The sequence below is a fragment of the Phyllobates terribilis genome, unplaced genomic scaffold, assembly GCF_046119375.1.
Source record: "Phyllobates terribilis strain yellow unplaced genomic scaffold, ASM4611937v1 Scaffold_1__5_contigs__length_1240528914, whole genome shotgun sequence".
In the NCBI taxonomy this organism is placed as follows: domain Eukaryota; kingdom Metazoa; phylum Chordata; class Amphibia; order Anura; family Dendrobatidae; genus Phyllobates; species Phyllobates terribilis.
Window position 1 is genome coordinate 1033589609 of NW_027362761.1, and position 16100 is coordinate 1033605708.

Sequence of the window (16100 nt, forward strand, 5' to 3'; positions counted from 1 at the left end):
AGTGTGTGCTTCAACCACGTCTGGTTGTAGTGCACTCAGTGTGTGTCACTGCCTCATACATTGTCCTTTTTTGCCAATTCATAATTTTTCCTGATATCTCCTATTAGTGTGGTGGTTCCATCCGTATTCAGCTAAATTGATTCCAAACACACTATATAGGAGTAGATAGAGGAGCCTTTCTGCAGCCTTGGGCCCTGCAGCCCCAGCCAGATTAGTATTAGCCTATTTTTTGCAGCCTCATCTATTGCATTGTAGGTTACCTTCCTACATTGTAATAGCTACAAAAAGTTTGTGATACTATCGTTATTACATCTTTAGGCACATCCAGTGTCTTTTTGTGACAAAAAAAAACCTAAATAAAGTTCACCAAACACTCCACTTTACAGTTGTGTAGGCCACATTAGCTCATATTAAAGTCTAGTCCACACTTTATAAAATTAGTGTTTCTTATACCTGTTAGCAGCTGTTCAGGAATAAGCACACTAAGCCCTTAGTACTTTTCTGCCTATCTTTATCAGTCTACCAAGATGAAGAAGGCAGGGAGTAAGGCATGTGGTCGTGGGCGTGGGCGTGGAGTTTCTGCAGGGAGAGGACGTGAGGATTCTGTGCCTGCAGGGAGAGGACGTGGGGATTCTGTGCCTGCTGCGGGCACCAGTGACTCAGCATCCCCCAGTTTTACCAGGGAACAGTCCTTTATGCGCAGCTTTGTAGGAGCTAGCCGTACCCCACTGCTGCGCGAGGACCAAATTGAAGCCGTTGTCGGATGGATGGCAGCTAACGCATCGACTTCAATTAGTTCCAGATCCTCTCAGGTCCTGAGCACTGAAGAGCACCCATCTGTCTCTTCACCACCTGCCAAATTGCCCAGGCAGTCAGAGAGCCCTGGACAGAAGCCATCTCTACTTCTGTTCTCTGAATCTCTTGGCTTGGAAAGAGGGGGCCAGCCAAGCAGAATTCAAGAATTTGAAGAAGAGGTAGTATGCAGTGATGCGCAACCGTTTTGTCTCTCTGAATCTGAAGAGGCGGGTGGGCCAGTGCCTATGGTCAGCAGCACACCTCAGTACGCATCTGATGATGAGACTCAGGTGCCACTTTCTGGTGCGTACTGTGCTGTCGAGACTACCCAGGAGAAGCAGTTGTTTGAAGAGGGTGGTGTAGATGATGAGGTCCTTGACCCATCATGGCGTGAGGGACAGGAAGGTGGTGGGAGCAGCTCTGAGGAAGAGATTCCCCGAACGGCCCAAAAAGGAGGGAGAGGGAGGGGGCAGACTTGGTTGCCTGTAGCCTCCACTTCGGCACCCATTAGGAGCATGGCTCTTCCAAAATCCAAAGCGGGCGCTCCCAAGACTTGCAGTGCCTGGTCCTTTTTTGTAACAGTTGCAGATGACATTTGCTTTGTCAAATGCAAGCTGTGTAATCAGAAGGTGAAAAGAGGGAAAAGTGTCAGCAACCTCAATACCACAAATATGTGGAAACATGTGCGGACCAAGCACGTGGTGGAGTTACACAAACACACTGAAGACCTAGGCCAACCTACAGCGCCACCTACCACCTCTTCAGCTCGTGTTGTAGCCTCTTCCTCCAGCTCACACACAGCTGGTTCGGCTTCCTCACAGGATCGCCATGGAAGAATCTCTGGCACTGTTGTACAGAGACACAGTGTAATTCCACCCACAGCACCACTTTCCCAGTCATCCTCACACTCCCAGGCCAGTCTACAGCCATCGTTAGCACAGGCATGGGAGAAAAGGCGCCCATACTCGGCAAACCACCCCCGAGCACAGGCTCTGAATGCTGGCATTGCTAAACTACTGGCCCTTGAAATGCTATCATTCAGGCTGGTGGAGACTGACACATTCCGTAACTTTATGGCATTGGCAGTCCCACAATACAACGTGCCCAGCCGCTTTTATTTCAGCAGGCAAGCCGTCCCTGCCCTGCAACATCATGTGGAGGGAAAAATTAAACATGCGCTACAAAACGCCGTCAGTAGCAAGGTCCACCTGACCACTGATGCGTGGACCAGTAAGCATGGACAGGGACGATACCTTTCCCTCACTGCCCATTGGGTAAATGTTGTGGAGCCGGGTACAGATCTTGAGAGTGGCGCTGTACGTGTTCTGCCAACTCCAAGGATTGCAGGAATCCAGTCTGTACACATTGACTCCTCCTCATACTCCAGTTCCTCTGAATCAGCGCTGCAGGAGCCGTCACGGTCTACCTCCACATCGACCCGTGAACGGTTACCTGTTATGATGACCGATATGAGCACAGCCGTGGCCAAACGTCAACAGGCCGTATTAAAATTAATTTCTTTGGGGAATCGAAGCCACACAGCGCAGGAGCTCTGGAATGCCATCAAGCAGCAGAGTGACGTGTGGTTTGTGCCAGCGAATCTCCAGCCAGGCATGGTAGTGTGTGACAATGGCCGAAATCTGGTGGCAGCTCTGGGCCTAGGCAACCTCACTCACATCCCATGTCTGGCACATGTGCTCAACTTGGTCGTGCAGAGTTTTTTGAGGGACTATCCGGATCTTGATGCACTGCTTCTCAAGGTCCGCATAGAGTGCGCTCACTTGCGGCGTTCCAGCAATGCAAGATCACGCATTACAGCTCTGCAGCGCCGATTATGTCTTCCGGAACATCGCATCATATGTGACCTACCCACCAGGTGGAATTCAACGTTACATATGTTGGAGAGGTTGTGTGAGCAGCAGGCAGCAGTAATGGAGTACCAGCTGCAGCAGGCGCAAACAAGTCGCAGTGCGCGCCGTTCACACTTCACCACCACTGAGTGGGCCTCTATGAAGGACATTTGCCACGTTTTGCGTGCCTTCGATTATTCCACGCGGATGGCGAGTGCAGATGATGCACTAGTCAGCATGACTATCCCCCTTATCTGCCTGCTTGAAAAAACACTGCAAGCACTAAGGGACGAGGTTTTGGAAGAGGTGGAGGATGAGGAGTCACAAATGCCATCTGCTTCTCTACAGTCTGCGCAACGTGGTTCCTCACAAAGGCCTAGGCAGGGGACACTTTGTGAGGAGGATGAGGAGGAGTCAATGGATGAGGAAGACATCTGTCCAGAGGAGGGAGGTACACAATGCTCTAGTAGTCAGTATCTAGAGCGAGGGTGGGGTGATGCAGAGCAGGCAGAGATCACGCCTCAAGCAGGGGACAGCGTTTCTTGGCCAGTTGGCAGTCTGCAGCACATGGTTGATTTCATGCTGCAGTGCCTGAGAAACGACCGCCGCATCGCCCACATTCTCAACACGGCTGATTATTGGGTGTCCACCCTCCTAGATCCTCGCTACCGGGACAACTTACAAAGCCTCATAACACCGTTGAACCGGGAGCGTAAAATGCGGGAGTACCAAGACGCACTGGTGCATTCCATCATGTTCTCCATTCCAACCGAGAGCAGTGCTGCTAGTGCTTTACAAAGCAGCTCAGTGCGTCGAGGCAGTGGAGGAAGCTCTGCACAAAGAGGGAGCAGAAGCAGCGCCTCAGCACAAGGCAAGACCAGTATGGCCGAAATGTGGCAAAGTTTTGTGTCCCCGCCGCCACAAATGTCTACACCATCACAGACGGCTCCAGTCAGCAGGAGGCAACGTTTCCGTCAGATGGTGACAGACTACATGTCTTGCCCTCTTAGTGTACTCCCAGACGGCTCTTCTCCCTTCAAGTTTTGGGTCTGTAAGCTGGATACATGGCCAGAGCTTAGTCAGTATGCACTGGAGGTGCTAGCTTGCCCTGCTGCTAGTGTATTATCGGAACGCGTCTTTAGTGCCGCAGGTGGTGTACTAACAGACCGTCGCATGCGACTATCCTCCGATAACGTTGACCGGCTTACTTTTCTCAAAATGAACAAGGCCTGGATCTCATGAATTTGCCAGTCCTCTTCCAGAATAAATAATTGGTTGGCAACAGTATCCAGGTCTCCTGTTCTGTTCATGTTTCTACCACCTGAACTGTAATCCCTGAGCTCCAACACCGCCAGTTGGCGCTCGGAAGTGCCGTCTGCACAGTCAACACTTGCTGCCGTGTTATTGAGGTTCAGTAACGTCAGCTGTTCCCCTGCTGTGCGGACGGCAATTTCTCCTGCTCTGTCCACATCCACTGTACTACTGATTTAAAACCTCCTCCAAATACACCTCTGGCTCCTCTGTTTTCAGTATTATCCCTGAGCTCCAACACCGCCAGTTGGCGCTCGGAAGTGCCGTCTGCACAGTCAACACTTGCTACCATGTTATTGGGGTTCAGTAACGTCAGCTGTTCCCCTGCTGTGCGGATGGCAATTTCTCCTGCTCTGTCCACATTCTCACTACTACAGATTTTAAAGTTGCTCCAATTACACCTCTGGCTCCTCTGTTTTCAGTATTATCCCTGAGCTCCAACACCGCCAGTTGGCGCTCGGAAGTGCCGTCTGCACAGTCAACACTTGCTGCCGTGTTATTGGGGTTCAGTAACGTCAGCTGTTCCCCTGCTGTGCGGACGGCAATTTCTCCTGCTCTGTCCACATCCACTGTACTACTGATTTAAAACCTCCTCCAAATACACCTCTGGCTCCTCTGCTTTCAGTATTATCCCTGAGCTCCAACACCGCCAGTTGGCGCTCGGAAGTGCCGTCTGCACAGTCAACACTTGCTACCATGTTATTGGGGTTCAGTAACGTCAGCTGTTCCCCTGCTGTGCGGACGGCAATTTCTCCTGCTCTGTCCACATTCTCACTACTACAGATTTTAAAGTTGCTCCAATTACACCTCTGGCTCCTCTGTTTTCAGTATTATCCCTGAGCTCCAACACCGCCAGTTGGCGCACGGAAGTGCCATCTGCACAGTCAACACTTGCTGCCGTGTTATTGGGGTTCAGTAACGTCAGCTGTTCCCCTGCTGTGCGGACGGCAATTTCTCCTGCTTTGTCCACATCCACTGTACTACACATTTTAAAGTTGCTCCAATTACACCTCTGGCTCCTCTGTTTTCATTCTTATCCCTGGGCTCCAACACCGCCAGTTGGCGCTCGGAAGTGCCGTCTGCACAGTCAACACTTGCTGCGGTGTTATTGGGGTTCGGTAACGTCAGCTGTTCCCCTGCTGTGTTCACGGCAATTTCTCCTGCTCTGTCCATATTCACTGTGCTACTTATTTAAAACTAGCTCCAATTACCCCTTGGCTCCTCTCTATTTTTATTCTTATCCCTGGGCTCCAGCACCGCCAGTTGGCGCTCGGAAGTGCTGTCTGCACAGTCAACACTTGCTGCCGTGTTATTGGGGTTCGGTAACGTCAGCTGTTCCCCTGCTGTGTTCACGGCAATTTCTCCTGCTCTGTCCATATTCACTGTGCTACTTATTTAAAACTTGCTCCAATTACACCTCTGGCTCCTCTCTATTTTTATTCTTATCCCTGGGCTCCAGCACCGCCAGTTGGCGCTCGGAAGTGCTGTCTGCACAGTCAACACTTGCTGCCGTGTTATTGGGGTTCGGTAACGTCAGCTGTTCCCCTGCTGTACGGACGGCAATTTCTCCTGCTTTGTCCACATCCACTGTACTACACATTTTAAAGTTGCTCCAATTACACCTCTGGCTCCTCTGTTTTCATTCTTATCCCTGGGCTCCAGCACCGCCAGTTGGCGCTCGGAAGTGCCGTCTGCACAGTCAACACTTGCTGCCGTGTTATTGGGGTTCGGTAACGTCAGCTGTTCCCCTGCTGTGTTACGGCAATTTCTCCTGCTCTGTCCATATTCACTGTGCTACTTATTTAAAACTTGCTCCAATTACACCTCTGGCTCCTCCGTTTTTAGTATTTACCCTGGGCTCCAATACCGCTAGTTGCTGCTCAGAAGTGCCGTCTGCACAGTCAACGCTTGCTCCAGTGTTATTGGGGTTCAGTAACGTCAGCTGATCCCCAGCTGTGTGTCCGGCAAATTCTCCTGCTTTGTCCACATCCACTGTACTACGGATTTAAAACCTCCTCCAAATACACCTCTGGCTCCTCTGTTTTTAGTATTTACCCTGGGCTCCAGCACCGCCAGCTGGTTCTCGGCAGTTCCATTGGCTCTTGTACCTTCTGCTACCCATCCGGGTTCCAGTACCGTCAGCTGGTTCTCGGCAGTGTCTTTGGCACGGGTACTCCCTCCTGCCCAGCCTGGTTCCAGCACGCCAGCTGTTTCCGGGTAGTGTCAACGTCACTTTGCCTCCAATGCGTTGTCCTGTCGTGTTGCGGTCGGGTTAGCCGACTCTATGGTGCCTGCAGTTTAGGTGACTCCTATGTGGGCTGCGGGATCTGGCAATGAAGGCTGGTTCCATAGTGCCAATAGGACAAGCACCCCCTGTAGGACTGTGGGTTTTGGTAACTGCGGCCGGCTCGCGGCCTTGAACTTTTTTTTACATGGGTACCTTCTGCTACCCATCCGGGTTCCAGTACCGTCAGCTGGTTCTCGGCAGTGCCTTTGGATTAGGTGCCTCCTTCTCGGTATCCAAGTTCCACCAACGTCTGCTGGTCCTTGGTAGTGCTTTCTGGCACAGGTACCTCCTGCTTAGTAACCGAGTTCCAGTAACATCAGCTGGTCCTCGGTAGTTCCATTGGCTCTTGTACCTTCTGCTACCCATCCGGGTTCCAGTACCGTCAGCTGGTCCTCGGTAGTTCCATTTGCTCTTGTATCTTCTGCTACCCATCCGGGTTCCAGTACCGTCAGCTGGTTCTCGGCAGTGTCTTTGGCACGGGTACTCCCTCCTGCCCAGCCTGGTTCCAGCACGCCAGCTGTTTCCGGGTAGTGTCAACGTCACTTTGCCTCCAATGCGTTGTCCTGTCGTGTTGCGGTCGGGTTAGCCGACTCTATGGTGCCTGCAGTTTAGGTGACTCCTATGTGGGCTGCGGGATCTGGCAATGAAGGCTGGTTCCATAGTGCCAATAGGACAAGCACCCCCTGTAGGACTGTGGGTTTTGGTAACTGCGGCCGGCTCGCGGCCTTGAACTTTTTTTTACATGGGTACCTTCTGCTACCCATCCGGGTTCCAGTACCGTCAGCTGGTTCTTGGCAGTGCCTTTGGATTAGGTGCCTCCTTCTCGGTATCCAAGTTCCACCAACGTCTGCTGGTCCTTGGTAGTGCTTTCTGGCACAGGTACCTCCTGCTTAGTAACCGAGTTCCAGTAACATCAGCTGGTCCTCGGTAGTTCCATTGGCTCTTGTACCTTCTGCTACCCATCCGGGTTCCAGTACCGTCAGCTGGTTCTCGGTAGTTCCTCAGCTTTCTTGTACCTTCTGCTACATTTCCAAGTTCAAGCTTTTTGAAATGGTTCTTGGTAATCACTCTGGATCTCCCTGACGAGGACCCTGAAGACGAGGACCCTGAAGACCAACCCTAAGAAGACGAGGACCCCGAAGACAATGACCCTGAAGACGAGGACCCTGAAGACCACCCTGAAGAAGACGAGGACCCTGAAGACCACCCCGAAGAAGACGAGGACCCTGAAGACCACCCCGAAGAAGACGAGGACCCCGAAGACGAGGACCCAGAAGACCAACCCGAAGAAGACGAGGACCCCGAAGACGAGGACCCCCGAAGACGACGACCCTGAAGACCACCCCGAAGAAGACCAAGAAGATGACCCTGAAGAAGTTGACCAAGAAGACAAAGAAGAGAAGACAAGCACCAAGATACAGAAGAACAAGAGACAGAAAACCAAGAAGCAGAAATACAAGAAGCTGCAGAACAAAAAGCGGAAGAACATTAAGCATAAGACTAAAAATCAGAGCAAAAGATAATATCTAAATTATAAGCAGAAGATGACTAAGCAGTGTATGGGGGTGAGTCCGTTCCTCCTCGTGGTGCCCCTGGAAAAGACCTGCTGCTGTAGGCCAAACTGAACGCGGACAAATCCTGTTGTAAATCTTTTGTGACGGGCAGAACGAAAGGTGTAATGTCCAACCTTTTATAGATAACAACTACAGGAATGCCTGTCACAAATAAGAATATGATGAAGAAGAAGAATATGAAGAAGATGAAGAAGTAGAATATGAAGAATGTAAAAAAAAGAATAATACGAAGAAGGTGAAGAAGAAGAAGGTGAAGAAGAAGTGGATGAAAAAGATGCTGAGGATGATGAAGGAGAAAGTGTGGGAGAAGTAAAAAAGAAGGTGAAGAGCATGGAAGTAGTGAAACATAAATATCTGACAAAATATAAAAATACTTAACATAGTTAATATTTCCGTAACTCAGAACATAATAAAAAAATAGTAATTCCTGCTATTCCATTTGACTGGGCTAAACCTCTATGCCTTTATTGTCTCCCCCACCTCCCCCAATACATTCTACATTATTCTTAGTTGTTTTCCTTCATGTAGAAATAACTTACAAGGAAAGAAAGGGTTTATTTTAATTCCGATATTTATGTCCCATTGACTTGCATTGGTTTCCGGTATCGGAATCGGCGATATCCGATACTTTTTCGGTATCGGTCCGATCCAATCCGATCCGATATTTCCCGATATCGGAAGGTATCGCTCAACACTAGTGATGGACAAATACAAGAACAATTTCCAAAATTTTGACAAGACTGAGTTTCATTGAACATTTTTTAAACCATTACATGAAGATTTTAAGTTTTATGCAAGCTACTTGAAATCAAAATGAATACACCTCACATCAAAAATGACTCCATCTAGAATTTTGTATAACCTCCATGACAGCATATTGCAATATCTATTTTTTTTCCATTCTTCAAGAACTTTTAAAACCTTGATGCTGGATGGAGAATGATGCTCAACTTGTCTCTTCAGAACTCCCCATAGATGTTTCGGTTGGGTTCAGATCAGGAAACATACTTGGGCACTGAATCATTTTTACCCTGTTCTTCAGAAATGTGACAGGTGTGTGTTTTGGATCATTGTCATGTTGGAAAAGTGCACGTCTACCAAGGGCATGGAGTGATGGTCACAGCTTCTCTTTCAATATAGAGCAATACTTCATTAATTCATGATACCATCATTGAAATGTATCTCCCCGACACCAGCAGCACTCATGCAGCTCCACATAAGTACACTGCCACCACCATGTTTCACTGTATGAACAATGCAGTTCGAAAAACATTTATCTTGGTCTCATCACTCCAGAGTATGAAGTCCAAGCAGTCTTCACATTTTTTAGCATGGACCCTGGCAAATTGTAGGCAAGCTTTTTTGTGCATGGGCTTTAGGAGAGGATTCCTTCATGGATGACACCCATGCATGCCATTCCTCTTCAATGCATATTATGTCACAGGAAACACTCATGCCACTCTGGCTTTCTATTTATTTAGCTATTTTCAGTGAACTTGCATGCAAATTTCCTTCAACCCTTTTCAGCTGGAGATGCTCCTTTTTAGGTGTTAACCTCCTTGGTCAGTCTGGACGCCTCTGTGAGATTATTGCAGTCGCATCCTTTTTAAACTTTTTTTCTACTTATTCTGACTGATAAGTAAAGTTTTGCTGATCATCATGTAGTTTTCACCTTCATTGTGTAAAGAAATTATTTTCTTTCTCAAGTCTTGTGACATTTATCTTCCATGTTGTGCCATTGCTGACAGCATGAAATGGGAAGTGGTTTTATTTGATTAGTAATGCCCTTTTATAGTCAATTGTCTGCTGGACAGCTGTTTAATGAATAATTAGACTTACCTGTATTTGAATTCTTGTTACTTAGAATTTTGTAGTCTGAACCTTAAAGGAGTTGTCCACTACTTTATTGAAGTGCCCCAATGTATTTAGCATGTGGCCATAAGTTTTTTTTTGTAATTACCTTTAGTTGTATGTACTGCCTGTGAGTGGTGCTATCACTGGCTGCTCACAGGCATCACGTGACCCCTGGCTGCAGCTGGCTCTGACATACGCTGATGTCACGTCAAGTTTCGGCGTGACTCAGTGCTGCGTTCCACGGTGAATGATGGGCTGTGGGCGGGGTTACCCCGTGTGTCACACCCAGCATCCACGGCGCGCTTTCCCTCTCCTCATTCATTGGGAAAGCGCGCGGTGGATGCTGGGTGTGACGCACAGGGTAACCCCGCCCACAGCCCAGCATCCACCTCGGGGACCGCGTCACTTACATGACATGACATCAGCGGAAGAAAAAGCCGGGGGTCACGTGATGCCTGTGAGCGGCCAGTGATAGTGCCACTCACAGGCAATACATACAACTAAAGGTGTTTACAAAAAAACGTATGGCCATATGCTAAATACATTGGGGTAATTAAAAAAAGTAGTGGACAACTTCTCTAATTTTGTTTCTAACACTTTCCTTTGGGCTCACTCATTTTTGAACATGGTTTTGAATAAATTTGTTAGTCAAATTAGTTTTCTGATTGAGCAAAATAGTAAATCTTGTTTGCAAACAATGGCCCACGTTTGTGAGAGTATTTTGCAGTATCCCATAGAAAATGTTGATTCTGAAAGGAAACTAAAGGTTTTCTGACAAATATGTTGTGGTGTAGTCATTTATGCTGAGCACTCTATATACATATCGTGCTGTGCAAAGGTTTTATGCAGGTGTAAAGCCCTTTACTCTTGAGCAATGGAAGCATATTCTATGGAGTAACAAATTATGCTTTTCTATCTAGTAGTCTGATGGACATATCTGAGTTGAGTTAATGCCAGTAGAACATTATGTGCCTTACTGCATTGTGCCAACTGTAAAGTTTGGTGGAATCCAGATAATACAGTGGAGTTGCTTTTTAGGGGGTTGGTCTAGGTCCTTTAGTTCCAATAAAGGGAAATCTTATTGCTTCAGCATACCAAGACATTTTGAACAATTGTATGCTTCCAACTTTTTGTGGAACAGTTTTGAGAAGACCCTTTTCTGCTCCAGCATGATTGTGTACCAGGGTACAAAATAAGGTGCATTTTGGTGTGGAAGAACATGACTACTCCACTCAGAGCCCAGACCTCCATCCCATTGAATACCTTTGGGATGAACTAGAAGGGAGATTGCGAGCCAGACCCTCTTGATCAACATCAATGGGTGACTTTATAAATGATCTTTAGGATCAATGAGCAAAAATTCCACAAAGATGGAGTGGAAGATGCTTTATCTGCAAAGGATCGACGAATAACATATTAATGACTATGGATTTCGAATGTGATGACATAAAAAAGTTTCGAATGTGATGACATAAATGCTCCTGCAGGTATAGTTGTTGCAATAATTTTGTCTATGTGGTTATATGCACAATAAATATAATTGCACATGCCCTTTCATAATTGAATCTTCCCTGTAGTGTGTTCTGAGTGACTTCAAATGAGCATTATCATCAGTGCTAGATTAGCTAGACGAGTCTTTCAAAAACGGCAAATCTTTGTGAGGTTTTCTTATGCACTGGTGTTGAGAACATACCAAAAATGGGGTCATCAAGGAAAAACATCCAGCCAAAGGGAATTCTGTGATTGTAACCAACGCATCAACAAAAGCGGTCAGAAGAGAATATGAAGAATCGTTATGATGAGCATGTAGTACACAGCTAAATACAATTCTGGTGCTTTAAATAAAGTGCTTTTCATGGTAGCAGTTCACCCTATAATGGAAGAACATTTTCAGCAGGATAATGAACAAGGGACGTATATTGTAGTCATGAAATTGTACCAGGAACATGACAGCTACCTTGCTTGACTCTTCACCATACCTAGATCTTAATCTCTGGGACAGTTTTGAACCACCTGTTTAGAGCATGCTAGTCAGAGGTGTATCTAGGGAGGGGGGCAGCCGGGGCATGTGCCCTGGGCGCAGCAGGCAGGGGGGCGCTGTCGGGCCGCCTAGTGCGGCGGTCTGAAGTGTCTCCCCTGGCAGCTGCAATCTGCCAGCCCCCGGACTAGGAGTCCGCCATTCCCTGAGCTGGCAGCCGAGCTGACAGCTGGCTCACAGAACGTGCAGCGCGCTGGCTCCCAGTGATCAATTGAACTCACGTTTTATAGACACGAGTACAACTGAAGCTCTGAGCGACATCAGCAGCGTGATGAGGTTGTGTGATCATGCTGCTGATGTCACTCGCCAGTGCTGCAGCTGCGCGAATGTGGTAAGTGCTCCAGTGGAGCTAAAGACACCGAAGATTTGTTTGGGGTGGAAGAATTAATAGAATTGGGGGGCAGTGAAATAGGATTTAAGGACACAGTTTGGGCCCAAAACTGTGTCCATAAATCCTATTTCATCTGCCTCCACCCCCCCATTTAAGGACACAGTTTAGGGTTGGGGCAGATGTGATAGGATATTTCGGGGTGGGGGCAGATGTAATAGGATTAAAGAACACAGTTTGGGGGTGAGGCCAGAGGTAATAGGATTAAAGGACACAGTTTGGCGTGGGGACAGATGTAATAGGATTAAAGGACACAGTTTAGGGGTGGGGGCAGATGTAATAGGATATTTGGGGGTGGAGCAGATGTAATAGGATTAAAGGACACACTTTGGGGTGGGGGCAGATGTAATAGGATTAAAGGACACAGTTTTGGGGTGGTGTCAGATGTAATAAGATATTTGGGGGTGGAGGCAGATGTAATAGGATTAAAGGACACAGTTTGGGGGTGGGGGCAGATGTAATAGGATATTTTGGGGTGGAGGCAGATGTAATAGGATTAAAGGACACAGTTTGGTGGTGTGGGCAGATGTAATAAGATATTTGGGGTGGGGACAGATGTAATAGGATTAAAGGACACAGTTTGGGGGTGGAGACAGATGTATTAGGATTAAAGGACATAGTTTGCGGGTGGGGCAGGTGTAATAGGCTTAAAGGACACATTTTCAGTGTGGGGCAGATGTAATAGGATTAAAGGACACAGTTTCGGTGTTGGGGTAGATATAATAGGATATTTGGGGGTGGGGGCAGATGTAATAGGATTAAAGGACACAGTTTAGGGCTGGGGCCGATGTACTAGGATTTAAGGGCACAGTTTTGGGGTGGGGGGAGATGTAATAGGATATTTGGGGTGGGGCAGATGTAATAGGATTTAAGGACATAATTTGGGGGTGGGGGCAGAGGTAACAGAATATTTGGGGTGGGGACAGTTGTAGTAGGATTTAAGGACACTGTTTGGGGATGGGGGGCAGATGTAATAGGATATTTGAGGGTGGACAGAGTTATACAAATCTCATACTTGTGCTCACATGACCGTCCATTCTTGCCACCGGCAATGGAGAATCCTAAAAATGTGCAGTGCATGCAATAGAAGAATCCAGAATCCTGCAGTCACATGGAATGACTGCAGACTTTCATCTCAAACCTGGACGAGCCATTTAATTATAAAATAAAGTCATGTAGCCAATCCTAACAGTCTGCAATGTACTCGCTGTCAGGATTCAGCTTTGCTTGCAGGTTCAAGCACTCATCACATGGCCACTTCACTAATATGTGATTTTCATATTTACGGTCACATGACAATGAGCTTTTCTTTCCGCTTCTCTCAGTTTTTCATGGAATATTGAGAGAAATAAGGAGAGCAGCTGGTCAGCAAATGACTAAGTGTGCAAATGACATATGTGCTGTGGAGGGGGGAGGCGCCAAACTGAATTCTAACCCCGGGTGCCAGAAAACTTAGATACACCTCTGATGCTAGTACTCCATCTAACTTGTGAAAACTATGAGAAGTAATTGTCCACATGGGCTAATATTCCTGCATAATGTTTCCAACATTTTGTAAAATCTATGCAATGACAAATTGCCGAAGTTATAAATGCTAAAGGAAATCCAACATGCTACAAGTTTGGTGTCTCTAAAAAGAGATGGCTATTTTTGGGGTGGACTGAGCCAGAGACACTGTATTGAGATCCATGTTTGCGCCCGTCACTGCTCAATCTTTGACCTGTTTTGAATCAAAGGGTCACACAAAAGCTGAAATCCATTCACAAGTTGTTTATCATATGATATGTACAATGGAAGTAAAACACATAGGCCATATGTTAAAGAGTTATTCCCAAAATATGAAGTTATTCTCTATCCATAAAATAGGGGATAACTTACTTATCGCTGAGGGTCTGATCACTGGGGTGATCTCAGCTTTCTTCGGCAGTACAATAGACAATGAATAGTATGGAGATCAGGCATGCGCTCCTACAAGTCATTCAAGAGAAGGCTCTGCCGAGCTCAGTCTTCCGGTTAAGATCCCTGTTCTCGGGATCGCTGCGGGTCCCAGCAAGTCATCCCATAGGATAGTGAATGACTCCATATATTAGGAATAATCCTGTAATTACTTATTTCTCAGCATCTCTTTGTCATGCAAATTCCTTTGCCTGAAATCTATTAATCCTATAGCTCCATGGTTTTCATACTTTAAAGGAAAATATTTTAAGGCAAAAGTCATCATTTTATGAAAAAGATTTAATTAAGAGAGTGAAATGACAAAATATATCCTTAGTTTATTTCACACATTATGAAACAAAAATAAAACATGAACAAATAAACAATCCTCTTTCAATAATAACTTGACAGAAGCGTTAATAATCTGGGTTTTAAGAGTCATCTTCTAGCACAAGTCAAGATATTGTAAATGCTGTCATACTGTATTTTGCCATAGGCAGTACTACTACATTTGTTCTTTCATTTGCTCATGTGTCATGAGCACAAAAGCTTCTAATAAAAGGGTAGACACAGCAAATTGTCACTTGTGATCACATACTTGTAGCAAAGATAACTGCAACAAAACAGCGCACTTTGCCCTTAACATTCATGTATTTATCTTTCAGTGTGAGTGTGTATACATTGTGTCTGTACTACTCTAATAAATCCAGTTTTGTATGCTCAATCAGTAAAGTATTAAAGGAAATCGGTCAGCAGGCATTTGCCATGTAATCTGAGAGCAGAACAAAGTAAAGATAGAGACTCTGATTCCAGGGATGCATCACTAACTGGGCTGCTTGCTGTAGTTTCGATAAAATCACTGTTTTATCAGCAGCAGATTATCACTAGAGGACTAGTAAACCTGCTGCTATATAGTCCTCCATATTCATGAGCTCTGTATAATCCCTCACTCACCACTGATTGACAGCTTTCTGGCTATGCACAGTGTACACAGAAATCTTCCAATCAGTGCAGTGGGTGGGGTTATATAGGGCTCAGCATTCAGAGAACTGCTAGATCTACAGCAGATAAAAAAGGGATTTCATCAAAATTGCGACAAGTTGCTCAGTAAGTGAGACATCACTGGAATTAGGGTCTCTGACCCTATTTCATGCTGCTCTCAGATGGGGTAGTAAAAATCTGGTGAGACTCCCTTTAAGTATTTAAAAAATCATCAGTCAGAGTGTACAAAACAAACTACATATATATTAAATAGATCAGTCAGATCTGATGAGGCTGGTGTACTTTATTTACAAAAAAAGCTATGTCAGAATGGAATCCTGATATTTATATGAGTCCAGCTATAAAAAAATTTTTAGTAATTTTTATTTCTATAGCTCCAACATATTCCATATCACTTTAGAATTCAGAGTGGAAATGTACAGACAATATGACGTTACAGAGTAACACATAATTCAACAAATACCAAGAGGAGTGAGGGCCCTGCTCGCAAGCTTACAATCTATAAAGTGAGAGAGCTCATGACTCCAAATGTATTAAAGGGGTATTCCCATCTCCAAGATCCTAAACCAATGTGAAGTAGGTGTAATAATAATAATATTAGCAAATACCTCTAATTAGAAATGTAGTATAGTTTTTCTGATTATGTCTCTTTCATTATGTGCAGGAATTGCAGGACCTTAGGTATCCATGGTTACATCCACTAGCAACTAGCTAACTGTCACTATATCAGTGGACGTATCCATGGATACCCAAGGTCCTGCAATGTCTGCAAATGAGGAAAGAGACATAGCGAATCAGAAAAACTATACTACATTTCTAATTAGAGGTATTTGCTAAAATTATTATTATTACACCTACTTCATATTGGGATAAAATCTCGGAGATGGGAATACCCCTTTAAGTCTCCACTTGCTCAATCTGACTGACAGTTGCAGCTTGTGCTAAACAGTGGGAGGTTTCAGTAGCAGCAGGGAGGAGGGACACTGAGGAGCTGTCAATATTGCTGGGTGATTAGAGATTTTAAGTTTAATCTTTCAAAAAGGATTAAACAGCCTTTCTGACATGG